The 20748-nt window shown below is 31.7% G+C and overlaps 1 pseudogene; it reads left to right on the top strand.

Moving 5' to 3' along the window:
- Positions 1–12131, top strand: part of LOC149553731 (galactoside 2-alpha-L-fucosyltransferase-like) — a 40092-nt pseudogene extending 27961 nt beyond the window's left edge.
- Positions 12132–20748: the final 8617 nt, after the last annotated feature.

Below are 20748 nucleotides of genomic sequence, written 5' to 3'. Positions count from 1 at the left end.
AGAAATCGATCACAAGACAATATGAAATTTCACACATCAAAATCCTTTAATACTCATCCAAGATAGTCTCATTTAAATCTACAACCTTTTATAAGACAAATTTGTCATAAAATTCACACCAATCTCTTCCTCCCTCCCAAGCTCCTTGATTCAAATTATCTCTTTGATGATTTGTATGTCAAATAAATTAGGATTGTTGCTCACTCATCCTTTGAGATCTTCAAATTGATGTTACATTTGTATTTTCCAAATCTACAATCATGACCTGAGCAAGTTGGGTTGATACAAATCTTTATGCTCATTCCACCCAAGCAAGTAGGCAGAGTACTTTCTTTGCATGTTCAAGAGATATATATTTAGAAATCTTCTTAGATAATCATTGTCCTGATATTATCAATGAACAAACTGAACTTAGAAGATGATTAAGAACTATAATAATCCTTTTTCTATTAAAAAATTAAGTCAACATCGAGTCCACTCTAATTAGATAAAATATTGTACTTCCCAATATATCACAAAGTCTAGATACAACTCTTGCCAATACTTCACCCTTCACAATATAAGAATAATGATTAAAACTTACTTAATAGTAGTAATAAGATTCTATTGAAGAGTACTGATCATTTAATAAAAAAATATCTTCAAAATGTATTTGTACATGGATAGCTGTTTGTGTGGCAAATTACTATAGTTTTGGGATGTGTTTCAACTTTCTTCCCCAAGCTAAGAGAGTTGATCAATAGGGAAGGGAGCTTATGATGATATGGGGATAGAAAAAAAATAAAAAAATTGAGGTGTTCTAGGTCCATCATTTGCATTCTATATTTGCTTCTTCTGGTTTATGTGTATTTTGTTTGTGCTAGTAATTCAATTAGGTGCATTCAATTAGAGGCTTCATGGGCACATGTTGAGAGATATTTTTAGAAGATCAAACTGAGCTCAAGTTGGAGACCAATTTTTGTTGTGCAATCCATTTTCTTCTATTTTTTGACAGATTTTTGAGTTGTAACACCTAGATGCACTTTGTAAATGGATAAAAATATGTGCATAGTAGTTATAAACTAGTATAGGAGTAGTTATGCATATAATTTCATACATTTGCACTGTAATTTTATTTTTACGCATGATTAGAACACTAGCTATAGTTTCTTTGTTTAGGAATTGAAGCATTATATAAACAAGTATGTACAATGTAAATAATATTGACAATTTTTTTGCAATAAAGCTTTATGCAATTGGCACTTCACTCATGGTGTGAGAATGCTTATATCTATGTGAGTTTATTAATTAATAATTGTTAATTTATGAATTTCAAAGAGCTTATATCTAAGGAAATAATGATAGACTTTCTTGAGGCAAGACTTTGCATATTATAAAATTTTCTTTCAATCTTTTAAATTTGAGCCTAAGGATTGATGACTTTTCTCTTCTTAGGTACATTAGGCAGGTTTAAGTGAAAAGTGTATTTGAACCCTAATTGAATCTGAACAAAAAAAAATTCAACAAAAATTATAAGAAGCTTAGGGCTACAACAGGGTTTGGTATCATCTCTTGAAGTTTTTACTGTTGATTGCGAATGGTTTTATATTGTTGAATATTATTTCTATATTGTATCAATCAAATATAGAACTTTAAATCAATCTGAAAGTAATATGCTCATCATTGTTTCTGATGTTCATCAATTTTGTGTATGTGATGATCCACTTTTTAATCCAAATGATGGCTTGATATAATTGCCAGTTTGAAGTTTTTTTATCATTGTTTCTGATATTTAATCTCATTTATTATGTGATGTTCTTGTTAAGATCATCCTCTCTGATTGAGGCTATATGCACATGCAATCTTTATTTCTTACCAATGGTGGATTACTTCCACCCTCCTTGGTTGCTGTAAGGCTCTTGGAGTCCTCAGTATGCTACTAAAATAAGGTTTGATAACTAAGTCCAAATATTCATGTTACTTTGGGTTTCAATTTAAATGTTTCAAAAATTTCCAAGAATTAATGAAAGTTTCTAAAGCCAATTTGTTTATGGTCATTTAAACTTGTTCTATTTTATGTTAATATTAGGATTAAATGGAATTTATAGAAGTAGAAAGTACCATCTGACTTTATGTTTTTTTGTTTGTTTTGAAGTGTAACTTGCATTTCTTCGAAGTGTTCCACAACATAGATCTCCTTCAACAAAATTATGTAGGCTGGGCAATTGGTAACTTCTTTTCTTTCTATGGAAGATTGTAATTGACAAAATTTAAGACCTTTATAAATACTATAATGAAACTTTTAATGATATGATTTCTCATTAAATAAGTGGATTATTGAAACAAAAAGACCAAAATATTGTGTGTTTTCATTTGGGTGGCTTTGAAGATTAAATGCTATTTTAAAAGTAATAACCTTATTTCTTGACAAGAGTATGTATATAACCATTAAAAATACCTGAAACCATATTTTTTATTAGAACTAAAATTAACATTCAAATCTTCTTCTATTTCAAAATTTCAAATCTATAATATATGATTTTGATATCCTTCACAATCAATGAATACCATAAATTTGTCTTCAACTCAATCTAGACTATTACTATACTTTTGTTCTACTTCTTTTTACATCAACTTATCATGGAAATTATAATCAAATATTGATGGTATTCTTTTTATATAAATTGGATAAGTGGCACTAGTGGAAATTAAATAATCAACAACTCTTTTCTTTTCAAAATAGAGTTCAAGCTTCATTGCATCAAAGTCTACTTAAATAATAGGAGCTAAGAAACTAAAGATAGTACCTATGCCTTTCGAAGTCAAGTTGCACTATAAAATTTGACATATAATACCAAATTGAGCATATTGATATTTTGACTAGTCATTATAATTCTTTGTATCAAAATGTGTCACAGAGCTAGTAAGCATTCTATTTCTTTTAGAAAGTGAAATTCTCTTACCATATGCAACAAGACATTACCTTTGAATTGATTTCTCTAATGAATGGTCTTTAGAACCTTCTTGTTAAATTCAACCAAATCTAAGGTAAGTTTTTTGGGTATTCTACTATCTTCATTACTTTTGAAGAACAAATATTAGTTTTGTTCAAGGTTAAGTGAGCTTTATTTGTCTCCAAGTTTGTAAAATTATCATCCATGCAAAGTATGTGAAAAAATACTTTGTTTGTGTTGGATGCTTCCTTATAATGTTTGGATTTTTAGGTTCTCTAAGCCATATCAAAGTGGTTGTTTGATGTTACAAGTGATTTTAGATCTAATATATTACTTAAAGCTCTAATTGTTCCATACACTCCTTTGGTTCTAACTTTTCCAACATAGTGACCTTCAAAATGACTTAAAAACCACAAGCTTACAAAGCAACTACACTCTATTTGTATCCTTATCACTCCAAATCATCAACAGAGTCATGATCAATCTCATCTATGCAACATATTAAAAGCTAAGGATTTGGAGTGACTCTGTCATTTCATTTTTTTCCACATCTTGTTCAAACCATATAATGCAATCTCATCTATGAAGTGTATTAAAAGCTAAGGATTTGGACTGACTCATATACAATTCATTTTTTGTCATTCCTTATATGGTTTGAACAAGTGTGGAAAAAAATCAAATTTTTATTATGAATTTTTTGTTCACCAATCTATGTTAAACTAATCAGAAAATATTTGGTCCTTTGAGTTGCAACAATTTTGAGAAAAAAACCTAACTTTTAATCACCATATCTTAAATGAATTTTTGCGTTGAGGTGATTCAAGTTTGATCAATTATTCTTGATACAAGTTGGTGTTGAGTTTTCTTTTTATTATTTTGCAGATTTGTTGCTATTTATTTAATGTGTAATTGTGGAGAACTTTTAAGATTATTTACTTTTGTGTTTCTTAGGTTTTCTTACAAGTAAGAAATATTACTTGATTAAAAAGTTCACAGTGTCTTTTAGACTCCTGTGGGGTAGATGTTAGACATCCACACCCTGGAGAGGATTCTAGTCCATCAAGAGCAGTAGTAGGTTTTTAATATAGATCATTGTTTGCTATTTTTCTAGTTCACACAATTCATATGAGAAATGCTTATCTTAATATTTTGGGAATTTGGTGCAAATGTCAGGTGGTTGCATCCCAAGACTAGCCTGAAGTCACAAAGAATTAACTTGGGGAAAACTTTTGCAACTTCACACACCATGGATTAGGGACATGTTCTGAATTACTAAATGATGAAGAGGAGAAAACCCTCTAGAGCACAATTTCTACCTTGATTATTAGGAAATTCAAATGATTATTTCACTTTGTTTCTTTACAGGGAGCTACTAATTTCTTTTCCCAAAGCAACATGACAAAAGCCTTTGTGAATCATATTTTATAGGTAATTTATTTCATTTTGATTGGTTTTTGTGGTGAGATTTAGTTCTGCATTTCTTATGTCTCCTTACTAATAGCTTTGGTATTTATTCAGAGATGGTGTAAGTGAAGGATAGTTTTACCAAGTTCTACTTTATGAACTAGATGCTATTTGCAAGGTCAGTTTCCTAATACTCACTATAGTACTTTCTATTCAATTGAGATAGACCCGACTCATTAGTTTGCTTATATTCTTTTTGGATTTTGTTAAAGAAGATAGTTGAATGCTATATAAACTAAAATTTCTGTGGTGTCAATAGGCTTGTGCATCTCTTGAACCAAATTACCAGCCCCAGTGACATTTTTTGTTTTTCAAAAGTGGCACCATACTAGGCTATTTGCAAACAACCATGCAGATAGGCATTCTATAGATAGACGTGGGAACATCTTGCCAAGTCTTCAGTGCATAATAAAGCAACTGAATTTCATAATTTATTTTTTTGATAGTTGATTTATTTAAATATTGCCCATCAAAAATTACTTAGTACATCTCATCTTTTTTCTGCACAAGAGCTTACAATTCTAAAGAATCTAATAGCAAAGAATCTGAAGAAGATATTGTAGCAAAGGTATATTTGGTGTTCTTTTCTAAGTGAAAATGTGATTAGAAATTTTGTATATTGTCATATTTCACATGTAGAAAGGTCAAATTGTGAATAGAGGTGAAGTTGTATGGATTTAAGTTTCTTCTTCATTATTTATAATGCTCTCGATTCCTCCTTTGTAGCTATAAAAATACTTGTTTATTTTCACCTTTCCAGATACCCTTTACCAGGTTCTTCAAGATTCCAAAATATCTTGGGCTAACCCCACTCTAGCATGTCCTAACTCCTACTTGGTTCATAGACCTAACTCCTTTTTATACGTCTCTTCCTCGTACTACTCCATCTGTAGGTTGCAAACAAATCATCCTTCTTCCAACAACGAGTCATTACATTCGAGAAAGACCATGTCTAACGATATCAACGCACAAAAAAATAAGGAGACAATTGCTAGACTGTGGTCTAACTTAAAAAGAAAATGTGATGGAAAACTTTATTGTCCTTGCAAAATGTGTAAGGGCTTAAAGACTCGAAGATATCTAATCACAACAACTCAGCAACATTGTAGGCAACATGGTCACATTGAAGGGGGAAACGAATATCACCCATTGGTATGTATGAATAGGATTTTGGCATGAATGTTTTGGTTCACTTTTTGTGATCTATCAGATTCATTATCAACATGAGAAATGATATGTAGATGGTAGTTGTTAATTTTCTATTTATATGTTTGTTTAGTTTAGTTTATGTTCTCTTAAACCATACTGTAAAAATCCTTTGATGAATATTCCTTAATTCAATCAAAATATGTTTTACTCCCCAACCTCTTAGCCCAATTATTTCTTGGACAAATGTACCACATACAAACATATGCATGTGGCACTAGCATCTTGCAAAAAATCTGCAACTGGGTTGAATGCTGAAACATTCCACTTTCAAGTGTTTTGGCAGTGTAACACCTCTGTCAACCCTCCTAGGCATCACAGATGAATCCAGACCTAGTATATTGATGGTAAAACCTCTATTTTTCTGCTATTCAATTGTTGATTGAGACTCTCTAAATCTCCTTCACAATTGCTCTAGCATTTATCTGCATTGCTATTCCTCTCCCACATGTAGCAGCATATCAGAATTCTTATTGCCACATTGAGATTATTGTTGAGGTTTTGAGATTGCCCTTTCTTTCTTGTAGCATTTCTGTGAAGGAAACTCTATCCTTGGACAGTTGGTCTTCCTCGTCTAAAGGATTAGTAGTTTACACATTTGAAGCTTTCTTAGGTGATAATACCTTGCCTTTTATTTGGTATCTCCATCTATCTTCGTTGTCCATGGAGGTGGGAACACCAAAGTGGTGATTTGACTACGACAAGATCCTATTCAATCATCATAACATTTCTCTTTGGTCTTTGGTGTGAAAATCTTGGAGGGATCTCTTACTGGAAAAACAACCACAATCCTCTTTGATTTTGGGTGATTTCTTTTCCCTCATTTCCTTTGTGTCATTTGCTTCCCTTTCAGCATTTAATAATCTGTTATTGCACCTTGACACTTTCTCTCCTCAGAAACCATGTAGAATACAAATGGATCTTGTGATAGTCCTCGTTCGTACCATGTTGCATTGACATCTAGGACAGAGAGTTTGATTGACTGCCCAAAAAGTCTTTGTGATCCATATATCTAGTTTATAAAGACCTCACAAATTAATTCTTCTCTGTGCTCACAATACAAAAAGAAACCTCCAAGACTTCCTAAATTAAACCACAATCTTATAATTAATTGAAATCCAATGATTGTGTTTCTGAGTGTATTGTAGGAGTTTGAGATCTCAAAAGATACTTATCCTTTGTAGTGGTTCACTTCCCACAATCTACAAGTCATGCAATTGCAAGAGATTGGATCAATTTTTTAAAATTTTTATTATAGATTTTTCTAAAAATTATCCCTTATATGTCACAAACTCCATGGATAAATAGCATGATTACACATGTCACTAGAAATGAATGTCATGAGAAAGGACAGAAAAATTGAAAGAATTGAGACTAGCTCATCAATGTGGCTGATATCTTTAACTTGAAAACTACTAACATACCTAGATTTCCCTATAAATTTAATCTTGAATTGTCCACAATATACATTTCTTATATTGTATATCCCAACTTGTATAGTCAGTGAAAAAAATTATTTTTTCATCTAATGTCTTCCATCATGCTTTGATAGTCGTGTGCTCTCTCTTATTGAAATATGTGCATTGCTCCTTGCAAGCTCAACATGATGACATGATAATATATTTGAATTTTTTAGTTTAAATTTCTGAATCTATTGTGAATAATGGGTAATTAAAGATCAATTTAAAATGCATATATGTGATGTTGTTTTGTTTTAAAGCTATTTTATAATTAAAGGTATGATGCTATAATTTCTTCCCTTTTTTCATATTTTTGGTGGAACATGCTTCTTTATGCTAAAACCTTCATATCAATATATAATAATCCACTAATTAGTAATGATCTTTATATCTATATCATCTAACATATTTCAAACTTTTCATAGGTTGTAGGACACATCAAAGGCAACAAAGGCAAGGCTAGAAAAGGTTGGGCAGCACAGACTTGGCTCTGGGGGATATTCGAAAATCAAAGCATGCATTGTAAGTAGGAGTAAATGAATTGCAAATAATTTTGTTAATTAATAAAAAAATGCACGGCAGTGATTTTAATCTGGAGGCCACAGAAGAACACAAAAAAATTTCCTTCAAGCAAGGTTATGCAGTGTTGGCTGAATGCCTACGGCAAGCTTCCATTGGCCCAACCGAACAGTCTCCTACATCATGTGCATAGGTAAATATGCCAAAAAATATATTAGAAATTGAATACTTGAGCAACAATTTATTTGATAATAATGTGCATGACATTGCAATGCAGCCTGTGAATCATGACATAGATCATACACAACATCATGAAGCCCCTGATGTGCATCGTACTATCGTTGGAGGTGCTCATTTTTTATTTAAAACTAATTATATAATTATTAATACAATTTAACATCTTTAATTAAACTTGGTGTAACCTTTTTTTTTTGAGGATATAGAATCATGTCGTGCTGAACGAGTGTCGAAGGATGTTTAGGTTGATGAGCAGGTAGATCATGACGCACATTCAGGTAAAGAAAATCTATGTTTTTTTCTTTTAATTTTTTTTTGATTTATAGTTCTTTTACTTAAATAAAAACTCATAATTCACTAATACAAAATGGTGCGAATTTAACTCATGAAGTACTTGTTATTGTAGCGGACCCTCCTTTGGTGCAGCAGCCTCATGATGCTCCTAAATGGATGAGGAGGAGAGATGCGATAGAACCAGTAGAGGAGGGGGATGATGAGGACATTGATATTCCTTTTAGAAATTTTATGAAAAAAAGAAACGGCAAGAAAGAAAAAAAGAAATGATTATTCATGAATGACTTACTCTTGAATATTGTTAATGAATATTGTGTTAATGAATATTGTTAATGAATATTATTCATTAATGTTGGGTGTTAATGAATATTGTGTTAATGAATTATTCATGAATGACTTACTCTTGAATGTTGCATGTTAATGAATTTTGTGTTAATGAATTATTCATGAATGTTGTGTGTTTATGAATTTTATGTGTTAATGAATGTTATCATGTGATTATAATGATTGAATGTTATATTTCAAAAATGGATTAATGAATGAATGTTATTAAATGTTAATGGGGAATTTAGAGTGATTTTGGGGGTGGCGGGTTGGGGGAGGGGCCAAATGAGCTTCCACCTTCACGTGGTTGGCCTTGTTTAGTAGAGAATCTTAAACTATTCTTGAAACCAAGTGAAGCTCAAATTTTAAAGATAAGCTTATAGTTAATAGTGACAACCAATTAGCAAGTTGAAATGAAGTTCTTCCTTACAGGTACCTTTTTAGTTTTTAAAGCATGATGTCATGTTTTAATATTGTATAGCTTTTTTTCTTAAGTTAAAGTATTCTTTTACTATAACAACATAATTTATGACCATCTTAGTAACTATTCTAACATAGCTTTATGAAAAATCCTATTTTGGCAAAGATGGCAATAAGTGGTGTTGTCTATTCCTTGGGAGATTGGATTGCACAAGTTTGTATCTCAAAATCATTTGCATGTGGTAGAAATGCATACTTACAACCATTTCATTCTACATTTAAAAATATTGATGATAATATTGTTGGTTTAAATTAATATTTTTGTCTATAATCATTATAAACGTTGCAACCTTAGCTTTTATAGGCTATGAAGAACATAGTTGAATACTACAATAATTTTGTGGTTAGGCAATGATAGTGATTCTTTTAAGCCAAAAGATGAGACAACTATGTTTCATCTTAAGATGGTTGTGGAGTTATTCATGTATGATTCCTTTCTTTAATGGTGATTTGGATGTTTTACTAGTTCTAAATATGTTGCTATAGTGCCTATTCAACCTTGTCTGTGTATACTAATTTTTTGTACTGTAAAGTATATAATCAACATCCTTTTGCAGCTCAAATGTTCAGACAGGTTGGGAAATACTCTATCCACATGCATATTCCATAGCAAACTACCTTTGCTTGTCTTCGGTAACCTTGGTTTCTTGGGCTTTTTTCTCTGGTCACGATCCTTCAAACTATTTAGTTATAAAAATATCTTGTGCAAAGATAAGTATTGCAAATCTGAAGGTAGTTTGACAATAACTCATAGCTACCTCTTGTATTGGACATAACTAGCTATCTCATTTCTAACCTATCAAAAATATGATATGGTTGTAAGAAGTCTATAAGGTATAGTTGGAAAGCATACATTCTAATAATCATTACTTATTCCCTTGCTTGAGTCTTCAAAAGTGACAAAATATTATAAATTTTAAGTAGGTCAACTGTCAAACACATAATTAGTAAATGGGCAAAGGGCAACCATTTCAGTTGAGAAAATGCAAGCATGATACAAAATATCTAAGAAGATGGAAAAGAAGCAAGCAAAGCCAAAATTTTATCGACAAAGGATTTTTATAGATGGGATATTAAGGATTAGACTGGAGATACCAAGAGGTGTAATAGGAAACACATACATGATTGATTGGTTCTCGGAGGAGTGTAGGCCTAGTTGAAGCTACAAAAAACATCAAATTACTATTTTGTATTGCTTAAGGAAATGTTTTATCTTAAAGTTCAATATTTAATTATTCAATACCATGGTAGAGATCTTTGCATAGAAGAGCTAGATCTCAGCAGTCCAGCTTACTTCATAGTATCAACAACATCATATGGAGTTTTTTTCTGCCTAGTTGCATTTTTTATTATATAGTTTTCAATGAGCTCTTTCTATTTGATTACATTTTGATTTACCATTCAAATTTTTTTGAGATATTGGGAAGGCTTTCATGCGCATCACGACTTTAGTATTTCAAGACTCATCAAGTTGGTGGCTTTCCTACAATGCGTCATTTAGAATATTGATATAAATGCAATATTTTACTTCTAGCCATTATTTTTTAATAGGATCAATTGATTTTGATTTTAATTAAATAAATAACCATCTCTAGCAATTTTGGTTTGAAGCATGGTAATGGTTGTTTCTTTTTTGTCCTATATTTTCAGTTTAGAAATGCTTGTTGGTCCTGATGGTGAGCTTCCTAATAAGCTATGTAACTTGGAACCATGTCTGATAGAGCATGTTAGCAATGAGATAATGGACCAGGATCCCAATGTTCGATGGGATGATATTGGTAAATTTAATATGGCTAAATGAATTGATGACAATATTATTCATGTTTATTTCTATGTACCCATTAACATTAATATTTAATTTTCCAAAATTATACTAAAGCTGGGCTAGAGCATGCCAAAAAGTGTGTGAAAAAAATGGTCATATGGCCTCTATTGCAACTTGACATCTTTCAAGGCTGTCGCTCTCCAGGCAAAGGGCTCCTCTTATTTGGCCCTCCTATAAGTCGGTCTGATTTATTCTGTATTCTTTATATGTTGGAAATTCATTTTTGTTTACAATAAAGTACATTTAACTTTCTCTTAGGGTACTGGGAAAATGATGATTGGAAGAGCTATTGCAGGAGAAGGCAAAGCTACTTTCTTTTATATTTCTGCCAGTTCATTGACGAGTAAGTGAGTAAGTTCCTAATAAAATCATGCTTTTAAGTTCTTTTATTGTTTTGATTCTTGAATGTAAAAAACCTTGTATAATTGTTTTTCTAGGGAAGCACTTGTTCTTAACGGAAGTCTTACATAATAAAAGATAACATCAAAAAAATAACAAATGGTTTCTATTTGTGAGAAATTAGACACATATAAGGATTGCATGTGCGGGTGCAATTTCTAAAGCATATACCATGGTTGTTTCTAAGGTCTAATAACTATTTTGTCCCCTCTCTCTACCTACTACCCTCATTCGATGAGGAATTGAACCATTTATTTCCTCAAAGAGATTCTATTTTTCATTATTTAGGTAGGTACGTATATCACCCCACCAATCCAATCTGGGGCTTGATTACTAGATTCTATCAAGCTTATCTAGCTCATGCAAAACAAAGGATAGGTCTGCAGATCAGAACATATGATCTCAGGTACTTCCCACATATCAAATTAGGTTTTGGTTTATAGTTAGAAGGACAAAATTCTACCCAACATATCTCATAGTGATGAATTCCTTGAACCTACATATGAAAATGGATTTGTAAAGAAGCCTAATGTAGTATGAGTAACCTCTCTATTTTTTGGGTACTATGAAAGAATCAGAGACTTGTGTTGGGAACACCCTACCATAGATGGGCAGATTGTGAGTGTCTTTCAACCTAGTCATGAAGAATGGCAGCACACTAAAAATCAATCTCACGGTATGAAGGCATGGGTAGAAATGTATCTTCTTTCTCTTTGTGATGTACTTATAATAAGCCCATGGTCCACATTTGGATATGTAGCTCAAGGTTTTGCAGGCATAAAGCCTTTGATTATGTTTAAGCCTAAAAATGACACTATTCTAGATCCACCATGTCATAAAGTCATGTCAATGGAGCCTTGCTTTCATACACCTCCATTTTATGATTTTCAAGCAAAGAAAGATATACATACTAGAAAGGTCTTTTCATATGTATGACATTGTGAAGATTTTCTTTGGGGTCTCAAAGTGGTAGAAAATGATGAACTATAGGTGTTTCTACTTTTGGGATATGAATGATTTATTGCAGAGATCATTCATAGAGATATGCATATTTAATTTATAATGCTACAGTGAAGCTTTCTGTACTTTGTTATGTTGCATGCATAAAAATGTTTAGAAGGGAAAGAATAAGATGTTTGTATTTAGAACACTCTACTGTAGATAGGCTACTTGTGAGGATCTTTCAGCCTAGCCATGAAGATTGGTTACAATCTGAAAATCATAAACCAATAATATTTGTAATCTGGGTTCTCTATCATCTATACCAATGTACATTTTTCTCATAGAAATCTATGTATATTTCTTGGCTATGAATTTACAATATTTGTATGTCAATATGCTAAAGCTTCAAGTCTTATGGTAATTTTAATTTTTTTTTGGTTCTTCCTTGAATGACAAGATTATTTCTTGTTTTGTGCAATCTAGCTTTCCACAGTCCAGCCAAAAGGAATTGCATTGCATATTTTCTTAGCTAGACACATATATTTATAAATAGAATTTTCAACATTAGATGCACTGGAGAGTGTTGTTCCTAAATGAAATCTCTTATATGTCTAGCTAAGAAAATCTTTTAGCTTGTATTATAGTACCTGAAGCTTTCTTTGTTCAATATTTTACTTAGCAACTCCACCATACCAAAATCTCAACCAAGCTTCTCACACTGGTCACAAAACCTTGGATCAACTTATCATGGTCTATCTATAATGATCCACTCCAAACAATCCATCTTTCGTCATTCTTTACTATAGTCCTTCTAGGCTTGCCTAGTAGCCTTGTCCAAACAGAAATTTGGAAATTCCATGAAAAGTTTCCAAACAGCCTTGTAAGTTGATTACCTTTCCAAATACCCTTTTTGGATTTATTAAACCCATCTTAAACTCAGACCTTCATGCCTTGGCTGGTGAAGCCTTTTCTTGTTGATTGCACATGCACCAGGCCTAATTAGCCTAGCCCAACAAAGAAGCCCTATCCTCCACTACCCTCCAAGACTCAAAAGACCTAAAATAGTTTTGGTAGAGAAAAAAAATACCACCAATTTTAAACTTAGATTTTCTAGATAACCACATCTAAACTCCCAACCAACAAACCCTCATGAAATGGATTAACAACCTAGGGCTTTCTAGAAAAAACCATTTCCTGCAACACACAAGTTTGAATTTGATTCAAACACCTTCAAAAACATCCCAATAAACATCTCCAAACATTACATCCCATTTCTATCCACCAAAAATCTTCCAACCAAAATTGGTCATAGTTTTGAGTCAATCTTCATTGATCCATTTTTTATGAGTCACAAGAACCTATCTTTCTGAATCTTGAATGGTCCACTTAGCATTCATTGCATCTAGGAAATGTTCATAGAGCTAAAGGCTAAAGCACTAGTTCTTTTGAGAGGTTACCCATTCTAGTAATATAGGCTATTACAACACACTTAACTATGGAGCTTTCCGCACAGTCAATCCACTTAACTTGTTACCACTAGGCCCCTTCACAAAACTTTCAACAAGCATTGTGCTTTTTGAACCATTGTATATAATAGATCCCAAAGTTTTTTTTTCCCTTCTAAATAGTTTGATTCTTGTTCCTATTGATCATGGATATAAATATAGGTGAAGGTGAGAAACTGGTGAGGGCATTGTTTGGAGTTGCTTACTGTCGACAACCTACAGTAATATTTGTTGATGAAATAGATTCTCTTCTCTCTCAAGTAAATATGCCATATATTTTCAAATTTGTATGTTAGTCTACAGAAAAACCATTGCATTGTAATCTAAGAGAAACACTTAATTCTTATCCATAATCGTGGGTGACAATGCAAGTCAGAAGGAGAGCATGAGTCGAGCAGAAGATTAAAGACACAATTCCTTATAGAGATGGAAGGATTTGATGGTGGAAATGAGAAACTTCTACTAATTGGTAGTCCTTATAAACCAAATATATATTTTAACAAACAATAATAGGAAATAATTTCTTATGCTTTTTATTGTTCCAATTAATATACTATTTTGTACAGTTTTCTAGAGTCTACAATAACCTGAGTGCCATATATAGGAAATCAGAGCTTTCTTATTTGTAGTTTTTCCTTTGGTGTGCTTTCATTTTGGAGTAAAAAGAATGTTTATAAATTTTGAATGCTTAAACTTTGACGTGCAATGGTTTGGGAGTAAACTTAAATTTTTCAAATTCAAAATGCTCAATTTTCTTAGTGCAATTTAACCAGAACATATTCTTCTGAACTATGATGTTCCCACATCCTAACTCTAGCTTATGCAGTACTCATTTTTGTCTTTGTTGATACCAGGGCTCCCTACACAATACATCTAGCATTCTTTAAAGAATAAAATATATCACCTCCTCCTTGCTACCTCAAGCATCATCTAAAGACTAAATCAATAATCCTTCAAGATTATCTATATCCCTCAATGGCTAGTCTTGAATTCTTACACTTGCACAGCAAGAAAACAGTTATGCGTGGGTTAATAACTACATTATATATTATCTTAGGTGTGATGTTAAGGTTCTGGAAGACTCTTTTGTAAACGTGTCATTGTGACTCGAGATGAAAGCACTACAAATCTCTTGACCTAGTTGCTACACTTACTAGCCGAGATGCATTGGCAAAAATAGTATACTCATGATTGTTTGACTAGTATGATGTACCATTTGTGAGTATTGTGTTTCTTAGGACAAGATCTCAAAGAAGAATATATTTGGAGAGTGAAGTATATTTCTTAGTTTTTTCAGAATATATATTTTTCTATGGGCTCTTCTTAAGATAATGCCATTCGTATTGGATACATGCTGGTAAATAAAATAAATAATTTGATTGGCCAAGACCCTAATTGGCATTCTTGATATTTATAGTTTTGAGATTTCTAAGAATAACAGGCACATTTTTTAATAGACATCAAGACTACATATTTCAAATCATGCCTTGTAGCTATAGTCACTGCAATTTAGCGAGCTATATTTGAAAGCTTTCATAATATGAAATGTTTACATATTACTCTTTGGTGAGCTAAGGAAAACCTATTTTTTTCTTCATTGCAGTTTTGAACTATTTTGTATCAATCTTACAAATGAGAAGCTACAACAACACTTCAATCAGGTCAGAAAGCTCCATATCTATTAAATTATCATGATTTTTGAAAGAAATATATTTTTTATACCTTTTTTTTTTGCTCTTTGCTCAAGGTATATTTACTTAACTATTTTAATATTATTTTGTTGTGTATGATATTTGCTTTTTTGTATGGATTTTTGTATATGCTATGCAACATGTCTTTAGATGGAACATGATGAATACATAAGAGAAGAAATTGATTGGAGCTACATTGAGTTTGTTGACAATCAAGATGTTTTGGATTTGATTGAAAAGGTCTTTTTTGATATCCATTTCCTTTTCTAGTTAGATGTAGATGCAAAATGATAGTTAAACATACACACAATATATCATTTTAATTAAGGTTCTCAATAAGCATCCTGGTTATAGGTAAATCAGTGGGTTAACACTTATTCATAACTTCAAATAATAATTTTTTCTATAGAATTGAGTATCTTATGGACTAAATATTTTAGAATGAATGATCCCTTTCTCAATTTAACTTGTAGTGCTTTGATAGAAATTCATGTTTATTAGAGCACAAACTTTTGAAATTGAGGACCAAGATCTTAAATGCAATTGTATTTTGTATATGTAGAAACTAGGGGGAATTGTAGCTCTTCTGGATGAAGCATGGCATGCTTATGAGATCATTTTTCATACAATTTTTGAGATGCCCATTTGACATCATATGATATGCTAGTTTCCCTTGAACTTTGTTTTTGAATTCATAGATTTCAAAATAAGAATGACATTTCCATTACTATGTGAATAAGATATAGGGAATCGAAAGAAAATAATAGTGACATTTTTTTAGCTATATGAGGATAAGATATAAAGAATGGAAAGTTATAATGTAGTTGTTCAACAAAATAGGAATCTCACAAGCATCAATGGAAGCTGAATACCAATGAGAGTAAATCTTGGACTTTAGCTTTGAAGCAAAGATTAGGCCATGATTAACTTAACAAAATAGGGATAATAGTAAGGCTTGGATTGGTTAATAGACTATATAAATTAATAATTTGAAACCTAGCAAGAAAATACCAAATTAGATAAAGTGAACAATCACCAACATCTACTCATTTCTCTCAGGCAGTTATCTTTGCTGAAATAACACATGCTAATCTCTTACATAATTTAGATCATGATGATAAGTGCACCCCAATCATCCTAGAAAGCTACAAAAAATCTGTCCAATTTTATGGCCTATTATTATTATGAGCTTTATAAGTTTATATAGTTCATTTTCTGTTAAAAAATGCTATTACATTTTGGTTTTCTTTGTGTTGTACATAATTGAAATTTAACCCATTTATTTCTTATTACAGGGCCGCATCAACCTTATGCTCAAAAAAAGAAGAGGAAGCCTCATGTTATAATATTAGAACCACAAGAGCCATAAGAGAATGTTGAAGATAGTCACGATGTACCTATTAGCAATAGGTACATTGTGACTATCTTTGACTGATAGGTACATCATGACTATCTTTGGCATTCTTCAATTAGGAATTCTCTTTTAGTTGAGAGCTCACAAGGGAGATCAACTAGCAAAGATCCTTTATTAAGTGCCTTCAAAATCAGTAGGAAAGTGGCGTGTGCGACCTCCTCCAGAAAATGGTGCCATTGGATCAAATCCAACATTAAGCAATCAAGGTTTAGAACCAGCTCCAAGGTAGTTCATCATATTAGAACATGGAAAATGGTGCCTTGTACTACCTTTTTATGTTTATCGCTTACCTATCTGCAACTCCACAGTCAATATTGATAGTCTCTTGCCCTCACCGTGCAACTGAACTACAAGTGCCTTTTGTGTTCTTGAAAAATCGTAAGCTTTCAACTTTTGTGAAGCCATTATGGATGCAAATGAACAACTGGTGAGGTATCAATTTTAAGGTAATTTTTTGTTTCTATAACATACAATTCAATTGTTAGAAATATTTCATCTAGATTGTTAATTGATAGATTGTTAACTTTTCATGTCATTTTCTACTTTGGTTGGGTAGTTCTCCTTGCATTTGTAAATCTTGTTGCAGACTTTAGCCTAATGACAGTGTGGTATTACATCCAAGGCAATAACATAGTTGACTTAATACTTTACATTAAAGAAAACATCAAGGGATAATATTTGAATTGTGGATATTTGTAAATTATGTTGGTTTTAGACATAGTTATAGTTATAGTTATATATGCGCTCTTATGATGATGTGATTGGGACTGTAAGCTTTTTTTGTCACATTTATCTGTTTGAAAAATAGATGAAATTATTGGCTTTCATTCTTGATAAATAATTCTTCCTAATTTTATTCTTCCCTGCAGGTGTAGACACCTAAAAACTTTTAGAAAATAAAGTATTTTTATTTTCTGAAAAATTCCTGATGACATCATCATTTATTAATTAATTATTTATTTAATTATTTATTTATTTAATTAATTAATTTATTTTTATGCCATTAAATCCCTTTATCTTAATTAAAAATATTTAATTAAGGAATCCCTCCCAAAAAATTTTAAATCTTATTTAAACATTATTTCCTTATTTATTAATTATTTAATTAATAAATTGACCAAAAAATCCAAAATAAATAAAAAATTTATTTTTTTCCCAAAACTTGGCCAATTTCCTTAAGACCACTAACCTCTTCCAAAATCTTCTAATCCTTCTTTAATTTTGATTAAAGGCTAATCCCATCATTTCCTACCCCTAATCCCAACTCAAAATATTTAATTAAGATTAAATATTAATACTCATGTTTATTAAAAAAGTTTTAATAATATCTCCTCAACCCAAACCCTTGAAATAAATAAAAATTTATTTATTTCCTAAAAATCTAATTTATCCTCATCCTAAGAAGTTCTAGGCTCTTCTAGAAAGTCTTCATCCTCATCCTAGGACGTTCTGGACTATTCTAGAAAGTCTTTATCCTCATCCAAAGTCTATACTCTTCTAGAAGATGTCTTTAAACCTAATCCTAATCCCCTCCTAACCTTGTCACATTCCCTAAACATGGGTTAATAAAACTTACTAACCCAAGCCAAAGTTAACAAATATCTCCTCCTTCACCTACCCTCATTAAATGCCATCCACTTGTCTATTCCTAAGCTAATCCTAAACCATCCTAATCCATCCTCTAATCATTTGCACAAGCCTAAGCAAGCTTAAAACCTTCCTAATCAAGCCCAAGTCAAAATTTCTCTCATCTCCCTCAAAATATCCCAACCATAAAACTTTATGAAGCCCACTAGGCCATAAATGACTCTTCCAAGCCCTTTTATTGCTCTTACAAGCCATTATGAGGGTCTTTATGAAGATTTTATCCCTTGAGCCTCCTTTGTTGACTCATCCTTCCCCTTTCTTCCATCCTCTCACCCTGTGACATGTGTCACTCTCTGATTGGTTGTAAGGAAGCACAATCCATGTGCTCTCCTCTCATGCAATTTGAGCCCTCCATGAGCTTTTTCCCATCCTTGCATCTTAGCCCTCAATCCCTCAAGCCTCTTGCCTATAAATTGGATCCTTCCCCTTTGCAAAACAACACAATCCATGAAGTAAAGTCATAATGCCATTTTAAGAAGCCATTTTACATCAAAACCATACACTCACACCCAAATTCCAACTCCATTTGAAGCCCTTTTTGAAGCATAAGCTTGAGCATACATCCTATCTATTTAGACAAAGCCACTCAACAAGAGAGCTTCTTATTGAGAGAGCCCATTAATGGCTCATATTCTTAATTGAGAGCTCATCTTAGTCTATCTTGAAGTTTATGAATTTTGTTTAGTTTGTAGAAGCTTTATTTAAATTTGGTTTCTTTTAGCATACTAACATTGCTCATATACAACAGGAACCAAAATTTAGACGCATTGTGCCAATTATTGCAAAGGCTTTTCTCTCATAGGAGCCTTTTAAACTACACAAAATTTGAGTTGTAAACCATAATTGCTCGGTGGAGACTCAAGATATCATGCACATTTCTTCCTCCTTCCCATTGTTTTGTATGAAATAAATCATGTCATGAACAAAACAATGGTATGGAGGTAGAAATGTGCATGATACCCTAACTCTCATGCACCAAGAAATTACACTTTAGAATCAAATTTGTGCAGTTTAGAAGGCTCCTATGAGAGCAAAGCGTTTACAATAATTGGGACATCTCGTTGAAATTTCTACATATCTTGGTCTCAATTTCGACACAAACGTCTTCACTTTGACGTCGATTGTATGGCACCAATGTAGAAGAGTAAGGGGTTTTGGTCGTCATTTTGATGCCAAATTGGTCACCTTTGGCATCGATTGTATGGCATTAGCATAGAAAAGTAAGGGGTTTTGGTTGCAATTTCAACGCCAAATTGGTGTGGGTTTACGTCAAAATTTTGACCAATGGTGCTCACAAATGAGAAAATAACAATTCAAGTTGGACTAAGGAAATTGATGAAATTCACATCAGTAAGTCCACCTTTATGAAGTCAAAATTTTGACGCAAAATGTGTGTGTCAAAAAACCAACCAAAAAAGACTGACAACAAGCTTAGTCACCTTATCGACCTACTCTGGTCGAAATTTTGACCTTTTCGCGTCGAAATTTAGGCCTAAATTTACTAGTGCCAAGAACTTCTCAAACAATTTTCCCAAAGTTTCCTTTCCAAAATTCACTTCCAAATTTTCTCCCCAAAATTCATGCCCAAATTCATCTCCCTCAAAAATGAACCCTCAATTTGGTGATAAGGAGTTCTCTCCTCAAATCAGGGCACTAATTGTATGTTCACCTGAGAGAACTCCTTGCTCACAAGACTCAAACTCCATATTAACTTTTATTAATTTTTCTTTTATATTTTCTTAATCTTTTCTTTTTCTCTTCATGCACATTAATTGAATTATTAAATAAGTTTATTTAATTTCCACTTGACTTTGCTTTTAATTAATTTATTAAATTTAATCCCATGTGTACTTCATGCCATTAAAATATCTTTATTAAATATACTTGTTTTTATCTTTTAATTAATTTCTTTTCCACTTTTTAAATTTATTTTTGAAACTTAACTGATAAAATATTTATTAACTTAAATAATAATATTATTTAGCATTTATTTAAAAATGAACTCTAAATATATTATTATTAAATTAAATTAATACTATCACATTCTAAATTTATCCTTATAACTTTTATCTTCAAATTTAATTCTTTTATTTAATTGATTTTCTAGTTAATTAAATATAAGTAAATATGAAAATATCATAATAATTTTTCATTAAATTAAATCATTAATTTAATCTTTTAATTAGACTTGATTAATAGAAAATACACCAAAGACTCATAAAATAAAATACAAAAACCCATCATAGAAAAATATACAAAATCAGACTAAAGGGTTATAATCATGAATTAATGTCATTCGACGCATTCAGAGGGTACTCAACTCAGATACTTGTCCTAATAATCAATTAGGACAAATGCCTTAAGGGTTTAGGATTTGGACTCAAGAATTTATCTCCCCTCTCTTAACA

Source organism: Cupressus sempervirens, chromosome 6 (genome assembly GCF_028749045.1).
Source record: "Cupressus sempervirens isolate cs-2001-9-10 chromosome 6, ASM2874904v1, whole genome shotgun sequence".
NCBI classification, from domain to species: Eukaryota; Viridiplantae; Streptophyta; class Pinopsida; order Cupressales; family Cupressaceae; genus Cupressus; species Cupressus sempervirens.
The sequence above is the reverse complement of the archived record's forward strand: the minus strand, read 5'-3'. Positions and strand labels throughout refer to the sequence as shown.